This window comes from Rutilus rutilus, assembly GCF_951802725.1.
Source record: "Rutilus rutilus genome assembly, chromosome: 15".
NCBI lineage: Eukaryota > Metazoa > Chordata > Actinopteri > Cypriniformes > Leuciscidae > Rutilus > Rutilus rutilus.
In genome coordinates, this window is record NC_140220.1 from 28,820,451 (window position 1) to 28,845,214 (window position 24,764).

General features: G+C 36.8%; 1 protein-coding gene across 4 annotated transcripts in view; it reads right to left on the minus strand.

Moving 5' to 3' along the window:
* bach2b (BTB and CNC homology 1, basic leucine zipper transcription factor 2b) overlaps positions 1 to 24,764 on the minus strand; it is a 102,036-nt gene that overhangs the window by 62,452 nt on the left and 14,820 nt on the right. The gene's annotated exons all lie outside the window — the stretch shown is intronic.

The window sequence follows — 24,764 nt, forward strand, 5'->3', positions numbered from 1 at the left end:
TTGCACCATAAATGTATCATATTTAGAAAAGGCTGTTCATATGTATGTATGTATGTATGTATGTATGTATGTATGTATGTATGTATGTATGTATGTATGTATGTATGTATGTATGTATGTATATATACACACACACACTACCATTCAAAAGTTATGGGTCCATAAGATAAAAAAAAAAATAATAATAATAATAAAAAAAAAAAAATATATATATATATATATATATATATATATATATATACACATACATACATATATATATACACACATACATATATATATATATATATATATATATATATATATATATATATATATATATATATATATATATATATATATACACATACACAAGACTTATACACGTTGATGAATTGTCAATGTAAAGAACACAGAAATTCAACATTAGTACTTTATTTCCCTCCATCCACTGTCTTTGAAATTCAATTCCGTTTGAGAAATTAATTGGCTTTGCAGATGAAAATGAGAAATGTATTGTGAAATGTTGAGTCTTGAATAAGGAGGCTTAGCAAACATGCACCACATCAAAGGAAGTTCAATTAGAGCGGGACTCTCCTGTGTAACCGAAATTTGGGAGTAACTGATGAGAAGGGCGTGTCAGAGAGGGGTCCCGTTCATTATGCATTCAGTAACTCTCCCTAGACGGCTCAAGTCATGGAAGCGCTTTCCGAACGCGCTGAGAGTGTACTGTATCACTGTATTGTGAATTATCCAGACGGCTGCGCATAAATATGCCCTGTCCGCAGACATCCTCACACTTACATGAACATGTGATAATATACAAGATGATCTCATTTGGCTTGGTTGAAGCGGGGCACAGAGAAGAGCCTGATGTGAACAGACTGTGATCACATGGCTGATGTCTGGCTCTCGCTCACAACTCTCTGTATGTTGATACATGTTCTATATTGTACATTTTTCAAAGGTGCTCAACTGGGTCAGTGACAAATGACAAAATGTCCACAAAAAAGAAATATCCTCTTTGTATTCATATTGGCTTCACAAGGTTTTGAAAATCCTATGTTATGAGGTGTGGAACCATCAAAAAAGAGAAAAAAGGTCTTAAATCTTGGAGTGTACACATCTTAATATTTATTTAGAGTTATATACTGTTCAAAAGATTGGGGTCAGTAACTTTTTTGTTTGTTTTTTGAAAGTCTCAAAATTCAGAAAAACAGTGCAACACTGCAAAACGTTATTACAATTTAAAATAGCTCTTTTCTATTTTAATATATTTTAGCAAGGCTGGATTTTCTGCAGCATTTCTCCGGTCTTTAGTGTCACATGATCCTTCAGAAATCAGTCTACACAGTAAAAAAGTTGCTGTCTAAAATGTTTAAGAACAATAAACTTGTATGTTTAAGTTATTTCAATTTAAATTACATTAAATTGACAAAAAAAAAATGACTTAGAAAAAATATATAAAAAAAGTTGAAAATCGTTTAACTTATTTCGATGAGTTAAAGCAATGTAAAACATATATTGTCATAGCTTATTGATCACAAAATGTTCTTACAGTGTAATATGCTGATCTGATCTTTAATAAATGTTTCTTATTATTATTATAAATGTTAAAAACAGTTTAATATTTGTGTAGAAACCATGATGCATTTTTTTCCAGAGCTCTTTAATGAATTTGTTTGAACATTTATTTGAACCAGAATATTGATACTACAACTTTTGATCAATTTATCGTTTCCTTGCTGGATAAAAGTACCAATTTCTTTAAAAAAAACAAAACAATCTTACTGACCTAAAACTTATGAACAGTACTGTATATCATAATATCTCATTTGGCTTGCCAGGAGTGATTCAAGAAAGGACCAACACGCCGCTCACATGCTGATAATGTGGTGAAAGTAAATCAAGATCTGCCACTTTTGTCCCAGACAAAGACATCCCTGCGTCAGGAGGATTTGCCTATGGGTACTACTACAGTTTCTCAGCAGAGGTTGAGCCACTCGACTCCAGAAGAAGGCAAAAGAAAGGATTAGCATTTGAAGGCCTGCAACACAAAGCGTGGGTTCCCGGCTCGTGAAACGAGAGAGTGCCTCTTCCGTCACATTTATTGTTACCATGTGAGCCTCAAAAGGAATTAGAGGCATTCATCAAACCTCCAGAGCCACTACCCATGCGCCGACGTTTGAAGTGCGGTCAGCTTTGCCAGGCTATTCAGTTGTCGCAGGGCTACAGAGCCAAAAAAAAAAAAGGGTAGTATAGAACGTGAAAGGGCTCTTTTGTTCTAAGTGAGGAAGAGACGTCAACTGTGTGTGGACGCAATGTACAGGGATGATTTTCATAACGCCTGCTAAAAAAAAAAGAGAAAGCTCTTCGGGCAGACGGACACCTTATGATGGAGGACACATTCCTGGAATAGTCCAAACTAAAAAAACGTATATTTATCCTGTCTTCCGTGGGCAATTGAGGGGTTCTTGTAGGTACAGGTGCTGTTTTGAGCATTAGGAGGTGGTAATCTCTACTGATGGAGAGGGATTATCCAGACTCAGTCTGATTTATTGCTTCCTTTATTGGGTTAGTCGGCAGTTCGAGATGCCATCAGCATCTTCCAGCAAGCTCTATTCTTTCTTGCAGTGATAACTATTGATTTACAGTCACAACCCTTATGAGTCTTTATGTTGTACTGTCACTAAGAGGTGGTGTGCACCTTCTTCGGATGTCCAAAGGAAGGAGGCTGTCAATAAACCCATGGATAGCAACAATAAATTCACCTCGTATACAACGGCTAGGGGAGGCAGAAGTCAGAATGTTTATTTTATGATTCAATAAATTGCCGCACACGAGCCTCACAAGCATCAATCAACGTCCAAAAGCTCTGAGGTCATCATTTTAACTGTGATCAAATCGCTGACCTCTCCTTTGCAGCCTGAGCATCAGAGGCGGGATTAGCGCAATTACAATACCAACATTTTAGTTGCAAATGTGCTATTGAACACACTTTATTAGTTATACATTAGAGTATGCATATTAGATTATAGCATTTCTTAAAGCTTTCCCCAATATATTTACGACATATTTTTGCAGGGTTGAGCATTGTAACCAATCACAGATATCTCTGCTGAGCACATTTGTAATGGCCAATCAGAAGCATTTAAATAAGCCAGGTGCAGAAGATATGGATTTCTGTATTAATTATACAGCATTTTTTTGTTGATTCATTTTAACATTATACACAGTTTTTTTAGCATTGACTTTGTACCAAAGTACTTTACACATCCCTAACGTCTTAACAATAAAGATTCTTTATTGGCATCCATGGATACATGAACAACCTTTAAAATACAGAAACCTTTCCATTGCAAAAAAGGTTCTTTATACTGGAAAAAGGTTATTAAAATGTTCTTTACAATAATAATAATAATAAAAAAAAGGTTCTTTAGAGAACCCAAAATTATTATTCTATGGCATCGCCTTAAAAGCCCTATTGGAACTTTTTAGGAGTGTATAGGTGAGACTGTAGAAAATAAGGTGAGCAAGTGCACTTTTCAGTGAGCGTGCAATCTTAGACAATGCTGAGAGTCACTGAGAGCCTGCAGGGCCCATCAATGGCTGTCAGTGTCCTATGGGTCTCTAAGTGTCTGAACATGGAGGGGATGGAGGGGGTGATAGAAACACAAGAGCACCAAGATCTCAGCGCCTGATATTGATGTCAGTGCGCATCTCCACATTATCCCTGCTACTGATGAGTCTGATCTCAGTTTGAGGGAGAAGTGTGGTAACCGTGTGGTCTCTCTTTCGACTCGCATCACTATAGCACTTGCCTTGATGACCCTGACCTTCAGCATTCTATTAATTACAGCATAGATTCTCATACAGATGCAGTTCATGCTGAGTGGAGACAACTGTAAAGGCCACACATTTGTATGAGAATATGAAAATCTACAACTGTGCAAAGCATCTACAAAACACCACTGCATCTAGCTAGTAAATCTGCATGCATTTAGCTAGTAAATGCATTAAATACTTCTGAAATAAAATTGCACACTCAAGTGCAATGTGCAATAATGAACTAGCTTATTTAGCTGACCAAGGCTGAATTTATTTGATCAAAAAATACAGTAAAACAGCTATATTATGAAATATTATTACAGTTTTCTATTTGAATATATTTTAAAATGTAATTTATTCCTGTGATGGCAAGCTGAATTTTCAGCATCATTACTCCAGTCTTCAGAGTCACATGATCCTACAGAAATCATTATTATATGCCGATTTGATGCTCAAGAAACATTTCTTATTATCATCAATGTTGAAAACAGATGTGCTGCTTAATATGTTCGTAGAAACCGTGTTACATTTCTTAAGATTCTTTGATGAATAGAAAGTTCATAGAAACAGCATTTATTTAAAATAGAAATATTTTGTAATTTTATAAATATTTATTGCTTTTATTGCATCAAGCAATTTATTGCATCAAGTATTAATAAAAAAAAAAAAATAATAATAAAAAAAAAAAACTTTTGGACAGTTTTTTTTACTGTTTTTTGGACAAATATTACATATTTAAGGCATGTTGTCCATGCAGGTTTTTTTTTTCCACCAAATAAAAAAAGAAATGCTTTTCTTACACGAGCCAGTGTTACAAGAATATACTACAACATTTACAGTACCATATATTTTTTCTAAAACATTTGAATTTCTGAAAAATGCCACACAGGGAACATTTTTGCATGACAACGCAATTGTTGAATAAAAGTTCTGAATCGATTAATTTAAACAGTTTTAATTAATTCATGGAGTGATACAGATTTAATTGAATCAAATTGACTAACTCAAACAACATTTCATCTCGGATTTAAACTTCATTTGTAGTAAAACATCTGTCTTTCCATTCATATGCGTTTAAATTGCAAGGCAAGGAAGGAATCCCACAACTTTAGAAAACGTAATAAATTAATTCAATTTTATATCACCAGCAAAATCATCCTTAATACAACATAAACATTCAGTACATCACCCGGCCATAAAATGAATACAGTATAAAATGTTTATCTACTCCAGTGCATAAAAAAAAAAAAAAAAAAAAATTGACTCACGGTCTAAGATATCAACATGCACCATTGGCCTCAATGATGGAAACTTGAACTCGCCCACTGTAACATTTAATGAAATTAAAAGAGGAAAGGAATCAAAGACACGTGGGCTGGGTCTCTCTCACCCTCAGTATTTCCATAAAGGGAAGCAAAAAATGCATTTTCTGCATCATCATCATCATCATCATCACAACTGGTTATCTTTTATCAGCGAAAATATGTCAGGAAAAATCTGATTAAACAATAGAGTAATTTCACCCTTTTTTGTGGTTGAAAGAGAGTATTGATGACTGAGCAGTGTATTTTTTTTGCTGCCTCTCTTGTCCATTAGAGAGCCAATAAACACAGACATGACTGGAAGTTCTCTGTGAGTGGCTTTCCCGCTACAGGATCATTTTCCACAAACCGAATATGGCACGCAGCCATTAAGATAATGTGCAGCAAAATAAATGATGATCGCCAAAGAGGAAAGAGTTTCATTGTGGTGGAATGACATCACCCAGGCCGGCTCACCTCTCCACCTTTCTCCCTCTGTCCTTGCTCTTCCAACTCCTTCATTCATCTCCAGCTCCTCTTTCTTGTAATGGAAGGTGTACGACATGCTTAATTGGTCCTCTGCCGTCTGGTAGGACACACTATCCGAGTCTCTAAAAATATCCCCGTGTGCACGTCGACTCATGTGCACGGGAGCCCCGAAAACAGTAGAAGGGAAGGATTTCGTGGAGTATTGATAACGGAAAAAGACAGATAAGATGCATATCCGCGGCGACCTGAGAGGAATAAGAATGTCTCTGACGTCACCAGAAACTCGAGGAGGTCTGGAAGAGGAATGAATTTATGCTTTTTGCACGCTTCACTCAAAAGGCACATCACATCAGGTTACCTTCTCACGGACTTCAGTTACCCATCAAAACACTGTCTCTCAATGGGCTGACCTCATCTTTCTAGCGGGGTCTAATGGATGAAAATGGAGTGAAATTACAGTGCTGTTTAAGGCCGATGATAAACGGTCTGGGTACAAGATGTTATTTTTATAAGAGAGAAATGCTAAATATGAATGTAGAATCTTTTTGTTCATTTTAGAGATGCACGATATAAAAACTGAATGGCTGATAATAAAATGATATAAAATACAAGTGAATTTATGCATCACATAGGCCTAACAATAAGATTTACAGTATGATAAATATTTGAGATTTGCTAAAGTTTGTATTTAACAGTGATATTAAATTATTCGTGTTTTTAAAGATTGATTTTAATCTTTAATCAAATTAAATAGATATTTTGAGCATTAGATGACACCAAATGTAAAAGTAATAATAGGGGAAAGAAGCATGAACAATATATATATATATATATATATATATATATATATATATATATATATATATATATATATATATATATATATATATATATATATTCTGAATAAGAGTTCAGATGCAAAAGCCTCTAAGTGCCATCTGAAATTTTCTTCTAGAATGATCATTTTTATCAAGCTCGTATATTTAAATTCAGTAATTTCACTTAAATGGCAATGAAAATTACCTATTTATTGTCATTTAAGTGAAATTACTGAACTTAAATATACAAGCTTGATAAAAATGATCATTCTAGAAGAAAATTTCAGATGGCACTTAAGAGGCTTTTGCATCTGAACTCTTCATATATATAATATATATATATATATATATATATATATATATATATATAAAAAAAACATTGAATATTTAATTGTTCATCGTATATATATAGGGTTGTTCAAAACTAAATATTTCTAAACATAAATTTTTTATCTTTATTTTAATCTTATGTATAAAGGTGCAGTCATATTAGCAATATTTCAGCGAAAAAAACTCCATTGTTCATAGTTAATATAGCAATTTATGAAGCACTGCTTACACATTAGTCAATTTCAAACCAAGCAGCTTTCTGTTGCCGAATTTGGGTGACCAACCTAAACATGACGGGGAACATTTTCGAGCTCACGCGAAACTCCCAGATGTGCAGATTCCTGTTGAAATGACTGGATTTGGGCTGTGAAATTTCATTAAGGCCTGCATGGGACACACTAGACTAGACCATTCTCAGATCTGAACTGATTTTAAAACTGTGGGAGACCACAGACATAAGGACAGTTTCAACAGATTTTTAACATTATAATCCTCTGAATGCACACACAAGGCAGTTCGGCCAGACCACAAGACAACACACACCTGACGATTGTAGTAACGATTTCAGTGGCAATTCTATTCCACAGACACGAGATCTCACAGAAACACGCGTAATCAAATGTGACTTAGGACGAAAAACAAATATGGAGGACGCTCGACGTCGTCATCGGGACCAAAATCGTGCATAAAATCTTCAAGTGAGTGGCCAGCATAAGCAAAAGTAAATATGACGGACAATAAGGCAGGTTTTACGTTCAATGAACATCAAAATAAGCATTAAAAAAAAAATCAAGATTAAAGATGAAGATGGTTGCTTTTTGACATTGATTTTCTGTAGGGCATCACAAATGAACTGCAAATCAGTATCAAAAAGTCATAATCTCCATTTAATTTTCTTTAAATTGTTATTATGGATTTTCACAGATGAATTTAGAACCAGCCTTAAGATTATAATAGATTTAGAAATATGTAGTTTTGCACTGTCCTTATCATGAGCCCTTGAATTAAGCCAAATGTCTGTGTTGAAATCAATCATATTAAATAAACACTCTCTTGGGCTCTGGTGAGAGAATAGTAGGCTATTACCTTTCCCCCCACAAATCCACATCCACCTGGCAAACGGCTGTCAGGCCTGTGGGTTCTCGGTGGAGCAACCAAACAGTGTAGAATATTGTTAGGTCTGATCTTATCTCCCCTGCTTGTTTTTCTGGGCCTGGGTTCAAACGATAGACGAGTCATCAGAATATGAGAGGCTTCCAGGGGACAGGCTGAAAGAACAGTTAAACTGAAAAGTGGCGGTAGGCCTCTTTTTGCCCTCATGAAACGAGAGGTGAGGAAGTGTGTGTGTGTGTGTGTGTGTGTTTCTGTGTGGCCGCACTGCCTGCTGCTCTCATCTTATGGAGGGTGATGGAAACACATGTCAAAAAGGAACTGAGTGTTTAACGTCTCCTGTTCAGCGTACTTCCTGAAACAGGAGGTTTGTGTGTATGTGTGTGTATGCATGCTTTTGTGTAAAAGTGCTGTCTCATACTTTGTCTTTTCCTCTGATATTTCACTGACCCACTTTCAACACACACTCAACAGTGTATATGGGCCTGGGCCGTCAACGGTGCGTACCCTGCATACCCAGACGCTATGCCACTGGTGTGAGCGTGTGCAGTTTACCTTGTACAACAAAAAGGCAAAGTACCACAGGCTTTGTTTTACTCATAAATTAAAAAAAAACATCATAAAACCCTACAGGAAAATGGGAACCAGGAACGAATTAGTCTTCAGGGGTTTTAACGGCATCCCTGCACCACTCTATAGTATTTGAGGTAGCAATGAAAAGAGAATAAAATTAGAATAATCTGTTTTTTTAATGAATAATTACAATAATTACATTATTATTTAATATTAATAAATGTATCATGCTTTACTGTAAATAATACATTTATGCAATGGTGTTGGTTACTGGAAACTGGAATACCACAGAAATAGTGTCAGTAAAAGAGATAACTTTTCTGAAAAATAGGTAAAAAAAAAAAAAGGTACAAATTTATTACCAAATTATATTATTAATTATATATCATTATAATTAATAATATATAATTACATATTTATTTTATAAATAAATAAAAGTATATATAAACAACTAATTTATACAAGAACAGTAATAATGTATATAATCATTTTCAGAAGATTAAATTATATAAATCCATATATTGTGTAGTATATGTAACACACACACACACACACACGCACAACTAATTTATATAATTTAAGAATTGTAATAATGTAAATAATAAAAAAAAAAAAAAATGAAAACAGGTACTGCCTTTAAAAAGCAATGCATTTAATAATATATAATTATAATTACCTATTATTTATTTTATAAACAAATAAAAGTATATGTAAACAACTCATTTATATAAGAACAGTAATAATGTATATAATAATTTTCAGAAGATATATATATTAAATTATATAAATCCATATATTGTGTAGTATATGTATTACACACACACACGCACAACTAATTTATATAATTTAAGAATTGCAATAATGTGAATAATAAAATAAAAATATGAAAACAGGTACTGCCTTTAAATAGCAATGCATCTCACGTCTTTATGGAAAAGGACTAATATTAAAGCGAGTGTGTGAAAAAGCCACCAGCACGAAGAGGCACATCTCTCTGCATGCTTTAGCAGCTCTGTAGTGCTAATTGAGCGAGCGGAGTTAGCGCCAGCTTTGGAGGCCAACTGTTCACAATCCCCCTCAGAGCTAAAGATAGATTCTCCCACCAGTTAGCAGCAAGCAGCACAGGTTTGCAGAATGACATTACAACTACTATATCACACCCACGCACGCTCAAACTTACACACTGCCAGCAAAAGAACTTCTGAATCAGCCACACATGTACACACACTGCCATCACTGGTTTATAAAATATGATGAGCTCCTGTTGTAAAGTCATGTTGAGCTCACAAAAGGAAAATGTTTCTGCCTGCTACTATCTCACTGGGTGGATAGAGGGAATTCGTTTAATATTTTAAAACACACAATTTCAATAATAAAAAAAAAAAAATAGGATCTAAAGTATTTTCAACGTGACTCGAGGGCATCATGGCATGATAATAATACTTTTGAGCATGATACCTCATATTATATTTCATTTTAATACTCACATCCGCACCATCTGACTCTCTGAGAACGGAGATCACATGTCAATGTGCGGAAAGTGAGTGACAGGGTGACAGTGCAAAGGACAGGAAAATCCACACAGTCATGGATAACAACCGCTCAGAGAAACAGAATCTTGGCCTTGTTCACCATGTCAGCTTTGGAACAATGGTAAAAATCACTACTGGAAACTGTAATTATTAATGCAATATCAATAATATGTTGATTTATCGAGGTTTAGGACTACATTAAATATCTATGGAGAGAAACTCTACGACTATTGGTTGCAAACAACATCTGGATAGTTAAACTCCAGGGCTAAATATGTAAATACTACCATTCAAAAGTGTGAAAGAAAAGAATACTTTTATTTCAGCAAAGGCACATGGACATTTATTATGTTACAATATTTTTTTTTCCAGATAAATGCTGTTCTTTTGAACTTTCTATTCATCAAAGAATCCTGAAAAAAGTAAAATTACAATTTAACTTAAATTGTTTAGTACAATCAACTTGGAAGTTTAAGTCATTACTTAAATGACATTAAACTGATTAAAAAACTTTGTTGAATCTTGTATAACTTAAAAAAAAGGTTAAAAATTGCTTAACTTATTTTGAGGAGTTAAAGCAATGTAAAAACATATGTTATCATAACTTATTGATCTTTTTTCAATAAGTATCACGGTTTCAACAAAAATATGAAGCAGCAGGATCACGTGACTGAAGACTGGTGTAATGGTGCTGAAAATTCAGCTTTGCCATTCCAGAAACAAATTACATTTAAAAAATATATTAAAATAGTTGTGTAAAATATTTACACAATATAACTGTATTTTTTAAATAGAAAAAAAAAACAAAAAACTAAGAAACCATTCATAGTAATAAAACAACATAAAAATAATAACTTTAATTTATTTGAATCATATAAATTCTCATAGTTACCCCTGGAATCACTGCTGTATTCGCTTTGCACTGATACATGACAGCTTAGGACAGAATGTGCATGATTATCAACACACAGCTCTTCATTACAGATAAACAAAGATCAGTGCAGCATTTCAGACCATCCGGGAGAGAGAGAGAGATGCGTGTCTTAGAAGGTCAACGGACAGATTATCCCGTCTAAAAGAAAGGGGGGTGAGGGCTAAAGGGTGCAGATAATGATATTTATCACAGCAAAAATGACTCTTAAGGTTTACATGCGTTTATGGTGTTGTTATTAATTGCTCTATTATCTAACGGCTCTGAGTTTTACATTCACCAAAAGGGAGAGTCTCATTGCCATAGATGTTTCATTACCCATTTTCAGCATATGTTCATCCTCACCTCAGCCTAGACAGGAGGGCGAGAGGAGGCGGCGTTAGAGGGGGAAGGGTTGTTTTTGACACTGAGCCAGGAGTTCTGCCAATCACACAGCAACAGCTTGAGTCTCAATCGATGAGGGGGGTGGGGTGGGGGTGGAGGGGGGGTAGGGAGCGAGAAGACGGGACTAAAGAGAGAGGGACAAAAGAAAGAGCGACAGAGAAGGACGAGGCCCTGACATGCGGCGGGCTGATGAGGAAGCCGCTGACTCAGGAGTTCCTGGTGTTTAGCGAGTGAATATGTGACTAAACTGAGTGCATTCCACAGCCTTGAGTCACCCTGCTCCCTTCCCCCCTAACAGCCGCCCGCCCAACCTCCCTCATGCCTTTTTTTCCAGGGTGATCCCTACATTTCTCTCTCTCTCTCTCCCTCTCTCTTTTCTTCATTCTTGGTATGTCAACACTTCCAGACTCACTCTATGCCAGGTCCACTCACTGACCACGGCACTTTTAATTGGGTGCGTTTGCCACACAAGGATCGCAGCCACCCCCGCCTCCCCTCTCACTTCGTCCCAAACAAAAACATCCTGAGGGCCAGGCCTGCTCAGGGCTCCACTACAGGAAACAGGGATTGAGCCGAGGCCAGGCACAGACCCAGACAATGTGTTATAAGTCAGGAAAAAAAAGGGATGTTATTCTGGAAACAATGATTCGGAGGCTTTGTGAGCGATATATTGATGTTAGCATGTATGCTAATTGAGGAATACATCTAGCTATGAGTAAGATTCCACACAGAATCTATGCATGTTTTACTTTTCTTTTCTTTTTTTCACTGATTGTGAGGGAACGTGTGGAACTGAATGAAATGGAATGAAATTGGTCCGAATTTCAAAATATTTCATAAAATTGCAGATTTTGTGAATACAGGCAGAAATTCTGTGGAAACAAACTTTAACCATTTCCAGTAAAATGCTATACATTTCTTTAAAAACAGATAAATATATTTGAGAAACTAAATTATGTAAAATAATTAGACTTCTTTTCAGATGATATATCTCAAATCAAGTTGATTTTTTTACCCAATTATCAAATAACAAAATTAGAGGTTTATATACAGCTTTTTCATTACAAGAATGAACTACATTTTAAAATGTATATATATATATATATATATATATATATATATAAAATGTTGATTACATATAAAATCAAAATATATTTGTAAAAATATATACAAGTACAACAAATAAATGAACAAAAAAAGTGTTCATAATTCTTTATTAAAATATTTATATATAATTAATATTATAATATTTAATTGTCTTGTTTTATGGAAAAACAGTTGACAGGGTAAAAACAGTTTTATATGATATTAATGTGCACCCGATTCACCCAAGTCATTGAATGTTAAGTATCTGCCGTTACCAAGTCCCAATACGATACTTGTATTTTTCTAGTGTTTTTGCATCAAGTACATTCAAGTTATTCAACTCAATCCAATGTTTTCAGGGCTGTGTAGAGAGTTTCTCAGGGGCATCTATCACTATAATTCCAATAAAACAATTATATACACAGAATAGCCGATATGGATCAGTAAAAAAAAAATAAAAAAAAAAAAATAAATAAATACAACTAAATCGGCCCCATTACCGATCCTTGAGGACACCCCTAATAATAATTATATTATTATTATATATTTTCTGACAGCAATTTTAAGGATTTTCCGATATTTTCACTGGCCAACAGGACAAAAATAAACATTAAACAAATAATTTTGCAATAAATCTACAGAGCTTTCTGTGAAATCCCATGAGTGCAGACTGAGTGCAGGGATAGCGATGAGCTCTGCTAATAGAGCTGGCCCTGTAAGGAAGTATGTGTAGATTACCCCCAAAGCTATGAGGAAACTAGCCATGGCACCATCTGCCCAACTTCAGCTAATCACCTCCGCCAGATGGAGGAGAATATGGAGCTTTTTTTGAGGTTGTTTCTGCAACACTGCTCCTCTCTGGCTGTTGCAGCTATTGTCAAAAAAAAAAAAAAAAAAAATGCTGTGTAACACAAATGGAGCAGGGATTATTTATTCACCTCGCATACACCTTATTAATAGTGCTTTGTATGTTTTTGCGCCATTCAACCTAACTCACTCAACATAAGCTCTAATTTTCCTGGCATGTCCTGTCACACGATTACAGGATTTAATCTTAATGCATTTTCAAGAGTCATTGATTTGAGCAGGTTTAGCTTAGGTTAGGTCCGCAAAGAGTGAAGTCGGCCATCTTAGATTATTGACAAATCCACATTCATCAGATGGCTCTGTGAAGGGCAGCCAGTCCTTGACTGAAAGCCTTAGTATTCAGCTCAGCTTCAGCTCTCAGTCAATATGTCTGACTTGAGTCATCGGCTCTTTCATTTGATGGGAATTTGATTGCGACAGTGCACACTTTTCAATGGGTGCTAAAAGAAATGTGAACACTATTATCAATCTATGATGCCTAATAAAAATTCACAATTAAGATCAGTACCATGAATTACTCCATGTTACTTTAGGAGGAAGCTAAGCAAACTGCGTGAAGAGACAAAAGCGAGGCTTTGCAATCTGCCAAACACGCTCAGCTTCCAGTAACCCATTATAGCGGTAACCATGGCGATCGTGACTTCAGAGCGTGAAAAGGAAGCCATTCAAACTTTCAACATTCATGCTTTTATAAAACCTGTTTCATGACAGTGGAAAATGTATTCTTAAATAATTTAGAAAGAATTGAAAAATGAAGAATGATTTTTATACTTCTCTTTCCAATCACATTAATGATGGTGTGTAGTCATTCCTTTACATTTCATGTGCTATTAAGCCTGCATTCCCTCACGCGTCGGTCAGGCCTCAGAGGCGTTCATAGTTTCCCATTGGAATTCAGTCAACTTTCAGTTTCCAGCACACAGTGGGATTTAATATGCCTCAGGAGATCTTTAGCATCGTCACTTCAGCTGAGACATTATACAACAAGTGCATATTAAATGTCTTTATCTCCCAGTGGTGAGTATATTGACATAAAATGGCTGCCATCAAGCTCAAGAGAGAAAATTTACGATGTTTTGACTGTTTTAACACCAGAGGGGTTTTCCCTTTGAAATATAGCACAGGAGGTCATTTTAATGTGGATATTTGTCTTTCGGCAACCCACATTTGAAAGCAGGTTAGAGCTGACGGATTTCTCTTCTCCTTGACACTTGCATTACAAAATTCCCTACTAGGCTTTCTGTTTCTTTTGGACTTGAATGACAAATACAGCAATTGTGGGATAAGTGATTGGAGAGTTGGCCGCTAACAACATGCTTCAGAAGACTCACTCAATCAAACACTAACTAAATCCCAATAACAGCAAGAGATCTGATCAATAGGTGTGAAATAGAGGCAGAATGCCAGTGAGCTTGAAAAATTATTAAATAAAATATAAAATAAATAATACAATTAAATAAAAAAATAAAATGATGAGAAACTGGAAATTTGGTAATAAGAAAGCATTTGTTGAAAAAATTTAAATAGTTATTTAATACGTATTTTTTCATTTATTCTTTATCTCAGTTTTTATATATAAAAATAAAATCAACTAGAGTTTGGATTTGCAGCATTCCTCATTTCTAACTCAAAAAGTGTCTGCTAAATGAATACATGTGAAACACATAAATAAATAAAGGCTGGTTTTGGTGTTGAAGGACTGGTAGATGGAGCCTCAACACATTTTTATAACTTGTATATAAATGTTAGCTTGAGTTGACACACCATCTTAAAATGGCAAAGCTCACCTACTAAACATTGAACGTCTGATAGACGTGCAGATCATGTCTATATAGGGTCTGTCGGTCCACATAGGTGTGATTGACAAAGGACAAAAAAGCAGGAAATTTTTTTGCGCGCGAGTAATGAATTTGAAACACTCGCTCTGCGCCAGTGGACGCGCTCCGTTATGACTTTAATCTCGAAATGTTTCGACTTTAATCTCGAAATGTTTCGACTTTAATCTCGAAATGTTTCGACTTTAATCTCGAAATGTTTCGACTTTAATCTCGAAATGTTTCGACTTTAATCTCGAAATGTTTCGACTTTAATCTCGAAATGTTTCGACTTTAATCTCGAAATGTTTCGACTTTAATCTCGAAATGTTTCGACTTTAATCTCGAAATGTTTCGACTTTAATCTCGAAATGTTTCGACTTTAATCTCGAAATGTTTCGACTTTAATCTCGAAATGTTTCGACTTTAATCTCGAAATGTTTCGACTTTAATCTCGAAATGTTTCGACTTTAATCTCGAAATGTTTCGACTTTAATCTCGAAATGCTAATTTTTTTTTACGGATTTCTTTTTTTCTTTTTTCAGGGCTTCCGTAGGCTATTCTGATCATGCTATGACATTTTCTCGTGGTGCAGCTGCTCTAGAGGCAGTATTTTCTAACCATGTCGGGGGAGTTATTCTTATGCGTTTTAGAATAATGTCACTTGCCAGGTCATGTAAGGGGTAGACTACAGAATTTATTATACTCGTCAAAACTGAACTCCACTATGTCTCTCTTTACATTTATTTTGTCCCGTTGTCGGCTTCAGCTAAGAAAAGAAATAGTTCACCCCACACGTCCAAAATTCTTAGCACACTTTAGATAACCTTCGGCAACGAGCGCAGGCTCTTTAGTGGAGCTCTGCTTTGAATGAAGTTCCATCGTGACAAATGAATGGACTACTTGCGGAGTGACATGAAGACAAGAATCAGAGGCACAAAAAACGTTGACAGCAGTGAGCGGTCATTATGTTTACCAAATGACCAAAAAAGCGGATTTGCATGATTTACGAGAGCATAATTTTCAGGATTTTCGGATTTATCCGGAAGGATCACACCCCTGGGTCCATGACCAATTCTGGACATCTATTCGACGTCCAAACTAGGTCCCCTATTTGGACATCCAACCATGACCCAACTTGGACGTCATATTGACGTTCAACATTTGACCTTTGAACTGGGTATTTTTTTGTCATTTGGACGTCTATGACAGGTGCAGGAAATTTACATGATTAATAATATTGTTGTTATCAACATGATTAATACATATGAATACAGATTATTTATAATTATTTAAGATAATTTTCCCAAAACTCCATTTGATTGTCTCAGCAGCAGGTGATAACTGGAGACGCATACAAAGGTGTAATGCTGTAGCTCAAACAGTAGAGCGTTGGCGCTTGCAACGCCAAGATCATGGGTTCGATTCCCAGGGAAAGCTAGCCTGGGTTCCCCCATGCTGCCTTGCGCGATTTTATTCACGCTGCTAGGTAGCCTGGATTCCATGGACCAGATTTTCGCCTCAGCGAGGGGACCAATCACAGAACGGGGAGGGAGCAGCAAGACGATGACGACGTCTATGCGACACACCGAAGCAGTTTGTTTATATCTATGGATCCAACATGGCAGCAGACGCGAAGTTACCTTTCGATGCAGCCTTAGATAGTGTTCTAAGTAGTTTAGTCGCTGAACGCCATCGTGTACACATATCTCTGACCCATCGTCTTCTTCCTCGTCGAATTTCTGTCGCTCTGTATACGTCATCTGATATAATTGAAACGACTGGCTATGAGCTACGTACAGGCGCATTTGATAGACATTCGTAGCGCCCAATAAACGGTTCTGGGCATTCGTAAACAACGCCTCAAATACGAGAAAATGAACATGTGGTTCCCAGACCACGTCTCAATGAGACGAGGTCTGACGTTAGCCAGGCTAAGGGAAAGCAAGAACTGATAGGAATGTAAACGTGTAATGCAATGTAAGTCACTTTGGATAAAAGCGTCTGCAAAATGCATAAATGTAAATACATGGTAAAGAAAACATGTCCTCCACCCTTTTGAAACATGGGACTACATTTATAGAAGTTGTATAAAAACGATGTCTAAAATTAGTCTAAATTTGATGTTGAAAAGACGTCCACAAACGACCACATTTGGACTATAAATAACCCTTACAAGGAGGTCCCACGGACGTCAACATTAGACATGCGGTAGACGTCGAAAAAAGACGTTGCATGGCGTTACAATACAACCCCTTCAGTGGACAGAAATTGGACGTCCAAAAATTACATTGAAAAGACGTCACTCGGACGTCACATTGCGCAGTGTGCATGGTCGAATCCTCAAAAAATGATCTGTAAAACCTTTTTTACTTTGCAAACTGTTTAACAGCTCAAGCACAACACACAGTCATCACACTCATTATTTAATACACTATTAAACATACCACAATGAAAAAAATTTAGATATACCATAGTCAACTTCACTAATCGACTAGCCGACCATCCTGAAAACCCACAAACCTGCTGGTGTCAGACAGCACGTACACACACATTCTGATGTGGTAGCGGCCTGTGCGGTGATGTCACACTGGATGAGATGTAGTGTATAGGATGTAGAAACAGATAGATAAGTGAGGGTACATCAGGGCCGTGTCAGCGCCTGCTGGAGCTTGTACTTAACCATGGTCTGACTCTGAACCCTACCTCAGGCTGACAGGCAGGACAGATCCCGACACCATAATACTCAAATTAGATTTGAGAGGTGCTGAATGAAAATAACACTGACAACACTGGAGGGATGGAGTGGGGCCACAGATGTTACATGTCCATGTCCGACATACTAAATTTATACTGTTCTGAGAAATGCATAACTCAGAAAACCAAAATTTGCTTTTTGGGGAAGAATAAAAAAAACATTATAAAAATCTCCCACAAGCTTTTCAAATGCATTTCAGCCATTACATAGTTTTGCTGAATCATGCCAGCTCACCAGTAGCCAATTGTTGACTGACTCATCAATAGTTAATTAGCCTGACGCTGCATTCTTAATTTGTAACTTGGTTTAGATGAAAATCACCAACTAAATGAATACTTATAAGAAAGAATTTTATTAAAAATAAATATATAAAATAGAAAAAGAGAAATAACCAAAAAAAGAAATAAGTAAATAACCAGAAAATAAAAAAACACAAGCACCCAGACACGTGTGCAAACACACACTCCTCTCCTCCTTTCCGCCATATATCTAAAGAGAAACATAATACGGTGTGGCCCTTGCATAATACAAACCATAAATAAGCGTAGTGGACACTGAACTCAAACCATGCTTTAGAGCGGGACTGGAGTCTCTGGAGTGCACGCAAACACATTACAGCCTGAAGAGAAGCGGTCAGACAGTAACATGCAGGTTAATAGGTCAAACTCAAGGCTGACACTTGCCTCTTAGTGTGTGTGTGCGCTTTTCAGCTTGTTCTGGCTTTACTTTACTGCTATGTTCCAGTCTGCTGTGAACGCTGGACTGGGCAGGCAGTCAGGGCAAGAGAAAGGGAGATAGGAAGAGAGGAACCTGGCAGGCACCTCGGTTCCCTCCCCTGCTCTCCGTCTGCCTGCTGTGTGTTAAAATATCTCCGTGCACATGTCTCCCCTTCCAGAGTCACTAGACATTACCTTATAAAAGAACCAGAGGGGAACGTACCACCTCTCTCTCTCTCTCTCTCTATCTCTCTGTTGCTCTTTCTCTGTCTCTGATCACATCCCAACCCTTGACTATATCTGGACTGCAAAAGAATCACTTTCTTAATCCTTTTTTTTTTTTTTACTAAACCTATTTAAAAACATATTTTTCATTTTTACGAACACATCTTAGATTTATGCTAAAAACTATTTTATTTTATTCTATTTTCCCCCGGTTGGCATTTAATTTTTAAGATCAATTGTTAGATTTATGCTTAAAATCATTATTTTATTTTATTATTTTTTACCCAATTTATGTTTGTTTTTAAGAACAATTGTTAGATTTATAATAACAAACAAACAGATATAAATATTACTAAATAAAATAAATAAAAAGGGATTAAAAAATATAAAGTAAAAATAAATATTCCCTGAAAAAAGTTTTTTTTTTTTTTTAAATAAATGTATAATTTAAAACTTTTAAAATAAATTTTTACTTGAAAATAATTAAAAATGCTGATTGAGAAAACTACATTTTGCAGTGTGTCACCCTCATAAAGCAGTGGCGTCTGTGTGTAGTGTGTACACAGACTCACATGACTCAACATCTCTGGCGGTCTGAATCCAGCCTCAACCCTGCTCTGTTTTTCCCAGGGGGGAGAGGAAGAGAGAGTGTGGGGATCGAGAGAAGAATGACGGTGTGGAGTGGGGGGCTCTGGAGCATTGCCCCGCGCTGGCTCAAATTTCCCGCTTGTCAAGCCTGATGGATTTGGCTAAAAATAAAAGAAGGTAGAGGCCCACGTCGGGCGGGCGGATCAATGAATGAATGAACTTAGCTGCAGCTTTACCCCCTACCTCATCCAAAAAACTAAACAAAAAAAAAACACTCCCCAATAACCCTCGGCGGCAACTCCTAGACCTTCCTCCCTCGCTTTCGAACAAAGATGTTCTGATGCCAAGCGTGGCTAAGAGAAGTGCATTCCAGAAACAAACGTCCCCCTATTTCCCAAAGTCCAGACAGTGAGAAATCACCAGGGAGAGATAGAGAGAGACAAAAGGGACACAAAACACCCAAGAGCTGCACGAAGACTGGGGATTCCTCTGCTTTCATTAATGCCACCCCCTTTCAGCTACATGTACAAACATAAGGTTTATGCTGGACAAACTGCTGCATATTATACAGTGGGGGAGCTAGTTGTAGTCACAAATGCTACAACTCACTAACAATAAAATAACAATACATGCATATATAAACACACACACACACACACACACACACACACACACACACACACACACAATGCATACACTGCCATTCTAAAGTTTAGAGTTTGGGAAATTAATACAAGGACATTACCCTGGTAATCCAGAGTTCTCGCGAGAGCACAAGTTGAATTTGCTCAGCGAGTTACTCTGGTGTCGAGTAATGATGCTCATTAAATATGCCCCTCTATCTGAGCTGCACCAATCACATCGGGTTATCTGATATAGGCGGGCCAGAGGCGAGATGACGACAGCGCTGCGACGTCGAAGTCATTTGTAAACATTGCAAGATGGCTATGGATGAACACCATTTGTTTGAAACGGCTTTGGCCGCTACAATGAAAGATTTAGACTTTTTCTCCAAAAGAGGAACAGAAGACGCCGCTCGAATCGTTCCGTTCCGACCGGATACGGTAAGAGTCTAATCTACTAGTTAGCTCCGCTGGAAGCTAAGCGATAACTTGTTGTGATTGGTCGAAGTGTTATCCAATTGCGTGCAGTGAGATTTTCAAACGCATGCTTGGTGCCGCCCCTCGAGCTGGCCGATTTTCATTAGTCGACGCCAGACCATTAATCTTTTAGATTTAGGTCTGGATTTCCAGGCTATAAGGACATTACATTTGATGTAATTTTAGATTTGTGTAATTTTAGATTATGTAATTTATTTATGTAAAAAAATCTTACTGCCTCCAAACACAAACTGTATTCCTTTTCAAGTGCAGTATAAAGTCAAGATTTTTATTCATTCTGTAGAGAAATCAATTTTCAAAAACTAACCCCGGTCGCCCCCTATCCCGACACCCCACATGAATAGGGTAAGGCAGCGGCTGCATCATGGGAAAAATCATGACTTGGTACAAAGAAATAGGCCATTCCCAGAAACCAACTGGAACAAAAGAGACACGTGTGAAGGAAATAAAATAAAAGAGAGGAAGTGAGAAGGATTCAGTGTCACCTTTGTCAGGTCAGAGATTTATCTAATATCTGATTTATCTATTTATCTAATGAATGTCATCCCAAAATGCATTTGCTCATACCCTTGCAGGCATGAGAAAAGCATTCCCCAGCTATTTACCATATGTTTGAACAGCGTCTGAGCACTGCAAAGGTACTGTACTGTGCCATCTGTGACTGCAGCTGTGGTAAACACTCCATCCACTGCTGCAAAACAGTTCTAGCATATATTCAACAGACCCGTTAAGTGCCACTGGCCACTGTGTAATGTGCATACACAGTATATTGCCATGGCTGATATATTGTCCTATATTTGGTATTTTAAATGACTGGCATCGACTGCTAAGTTTATCAGCCAATACGTTTCAGATTATTTGGACAGCAACAGGACTTTTACTTTGACAGCGCTAGCAAAGTGACATCTTTAAATCTTTGATTTCAAACTATGCTGCCAAATGACCAGTTTACCGCTATATTATCATTTTTATATTTAGAATAAACTGGTCTTTATTTGACAAAATATGATTCCCAATGCACACAAACTTACCAGATTACCGAAAGCACAGTTGATTACAGTGTTTACTTCTTTTTATTCATGTTTTTAACCATTTCTTTATTTGCAATAAGTAGTACTATAACAGGGTTACAGAATCAAGTTGCTAAAGCATAAATCTGTTTTTTTTATTTTTTATAAATTTAATAAAAAAAATTTATATTGATATCTAATATAGCAAATACAAATGTTGCAGCAACTGTTATAGGCTATTTATTTACTGGACAGTGTGATATTTTATATGTCTTATCTCAGCCAACAGCCACTCTTGCTCTCCAACAAATCGGTATCACCATTGGCCATAAAAAAAATCCATATTGGTCAACCACTACTGACCATGGATATAGATTTTTCTTCTTCAGAAAGCATAATTGGATGAAAACATGAGAAAAGAACAGCACCTGGTTTCACCTGGCCTAATACCCAAGAGCATCCTGAAATATCTTCCCTCACCCAATCTCATGGTAGGAGGTGATACATGATACAGCAGGGTTAAAAATAACCTCTTTCGTTCTCTATGACCTTTCGCTCCGTGCTCTCCTTTCCGCCCGGAGCATCGGAGGAAGCCTCAACATGCAGCTCTTTGACACAGAGGAGACTCCTCGAACCAAACACACACCCAGAACAGGAGATGGTGTCATAGCCCGTAGTTTCTCACGGGGCAGTAAGATGAACTCAGCGGCCGGTGTCACATTCGTGATTTATAGAAGAACCAAAGGAAATAGCTGAAAAGAAGCCATGCAAGCCAACACAAAATGGTCATTTACGCACTGAATGCCGTCAGTCATTTCCAAAGGTCTATCTGTCATATTAAAAAGCACACGAAACATCAACTAACCCCAAGGGTGCCAATGAATGATTCACTCTTTAGGATATGACGAAATGTTCACTTGCACTCCTTTTTTGAAATCAATAGGCAATTTTCTGTCATTTAATCCTTGGAAACCCTTACCGACTGATTTCCCACATAGCGTTTCCCCTCGCTGAATGGACATAAACGTCGCCAAGTTCCATGACGTAAGTGCCAAAACTCACGGAGAGCAAACGCTCCTCTGCGACTCGCCGAAAACAAACGAGCACGTGTTTCGAGAAATCTTGAAAACTTTGTTTTCATATTTGCGTTGATCCACTCGTTTACCAGACCTCAAAAACATTACATCACTGCTCGCCGGGAGCCCCCCGTGGCATCAGGACACTTCACTTGTGTGGTTTCATCAATCAATGCTCTTTGAGAGAAACGAATGCATGAGAAAGAGGGAGAGACGTGAAAGCCATTTGTTTTCTTTGTTAGGCACAAGCGGAAGACTTGAATCAATAGCCGAGGCCTGTGAATCAAACTCTGGAGGTGGTCTGCTCACAAACAAGCCGTTCTGAGTCACACGTTTTAACAAGTCATTGCTCTAGGACATGGGAGAGAATGAGAAACACACCACTGTACGGTTCGGCCCTGATGCAGCTGTGCTGGGCATCTTAATCCATGACATTACAACATACTCAAATCACTCTTTCCTTTATGTTCTTTTTCCTCCATCCACTTTGTTGGCTGGTTTAATACATAAGTTATGTTCCCCAGTTACATCACTTAAAGAGATAGTTCACCCAAAATTGAAAATTCTGTCATTTACTAGCACTCATGTCAATACAAATGTTTTGACCATCAATGGGGATCATGTTGTTTTGGACCCCATTGGCTTCTATTACATGGAAGGACATTATAAATAGTCTTTAGAATGTTGTGTTCCACAGAAGAAAGATTGTCTACAAGTTTGGAATGACGTAAATGATAACAACTTTGTTTTTTCAGTTGAATTACCCTTTTAAGAAAGCTGAGTGACAATATCACTGAGTTTGCGACAGAGATAAGAGAGCAAAAAATAAAAACAAAAGCGTTAAACGCCTGCTGCTTTTCCCTTCCACACAATCCAGTCATTCAAAGGCATTTCTGGTGCATGATGGGGGAAACTTCACCCACTCACTTAGAGTTATAAGTGCATGCAACATGCCTCACTACGACACGAACAATGTCCTCTTTCACTGGCTTCACCCCATGCTGCACACGCAGAAAAGCACACTGGGAACGGGACAGATCGCTGCCTCACAGTTTGCACACACTCTGAGGAAAGAACTGAGGATAGATACAAAAGACTGACGTATATATAGGACATACAGTAAACTTACAGTAAAATTTATGAATATGCCAAAACAGTAGATCACATGAGATAACTTCAGATGTACAAAATCAATCAATGTGCTTTAAAGCCAACTTGTTTTTTTTTTTATTATGTTATAGGATGTTTGAAATACCCAACTATTTCAATATTTATTTGAAATATATTTACTGTTATTATTTTAAATAAAAGTAAATATAAATTTACACCATGCTGATAACTTCAGGTGTGGTGCACTTGGAATATAACTTTTTTTAACCAGATGGTTAATAAAGAGGATGGTACTTGAATCATATTGTAGTTACATTTTTAAGTTGACTAGTTAAACATAAAAAAAAAAATATTTAAAAAAATCGAAACCGAAATTATAAAATTCAAAAAAAAAATTTTTTTTAAAGATTTTAAAAGATTTTTTTACCTTGTTGTAATTTTTTTTAATCAAAATGTGATAACTGGACTTCTCTCTGGTGACAAATGCCAGTATTTGTCCCTGCAGGCTTGCAAGCAATGGCCACATATCAAAATCCAACAAGAACCAAGTCCTCACCCTAAATGTTTTCTTTTTCAAAAAATCCATTACACTCAGATATACAGTATGTCACAATACAGAAGAAACTCTGTTGTTAACTCTGTTTCATCGTGACAAAGAAATGCTATGTCATAAAATGAATTGGAAATATTTTGAATTGTGGACTATTTCTAGTACACTATAAGAAGTAAATTTGTGGCTGATTACGTGATTCTTTGCACAGACAATCGGATGTTCTTGCTTCCACTGACGCTCAAGATGCTCTTTGGGTAATCTCAAATCATGCTGGAGAACATGATTATCATCAGCTTTGACACAAACTTGTAAAGTTCATGCAGCTCCTGTCATTAAAGCAAAAGTCTGAAATTCGGAAACTTTTGAATCAAATTGTTATGCCGAATTTTGTATTAAATTCGAAAAATGCAGAGGCATTTTCACTATGCTGGTCTCAGACATTTGAATTCCCCTGTCATTACAATAGTCAGGTGTGGCATGGCTAACATCAAAAGCCTTTAGAGATCTGCATACGTTCTGCTCCTAAAACAAAAATCATTGTTTTGTGCTCTTCTGACCTGCATTG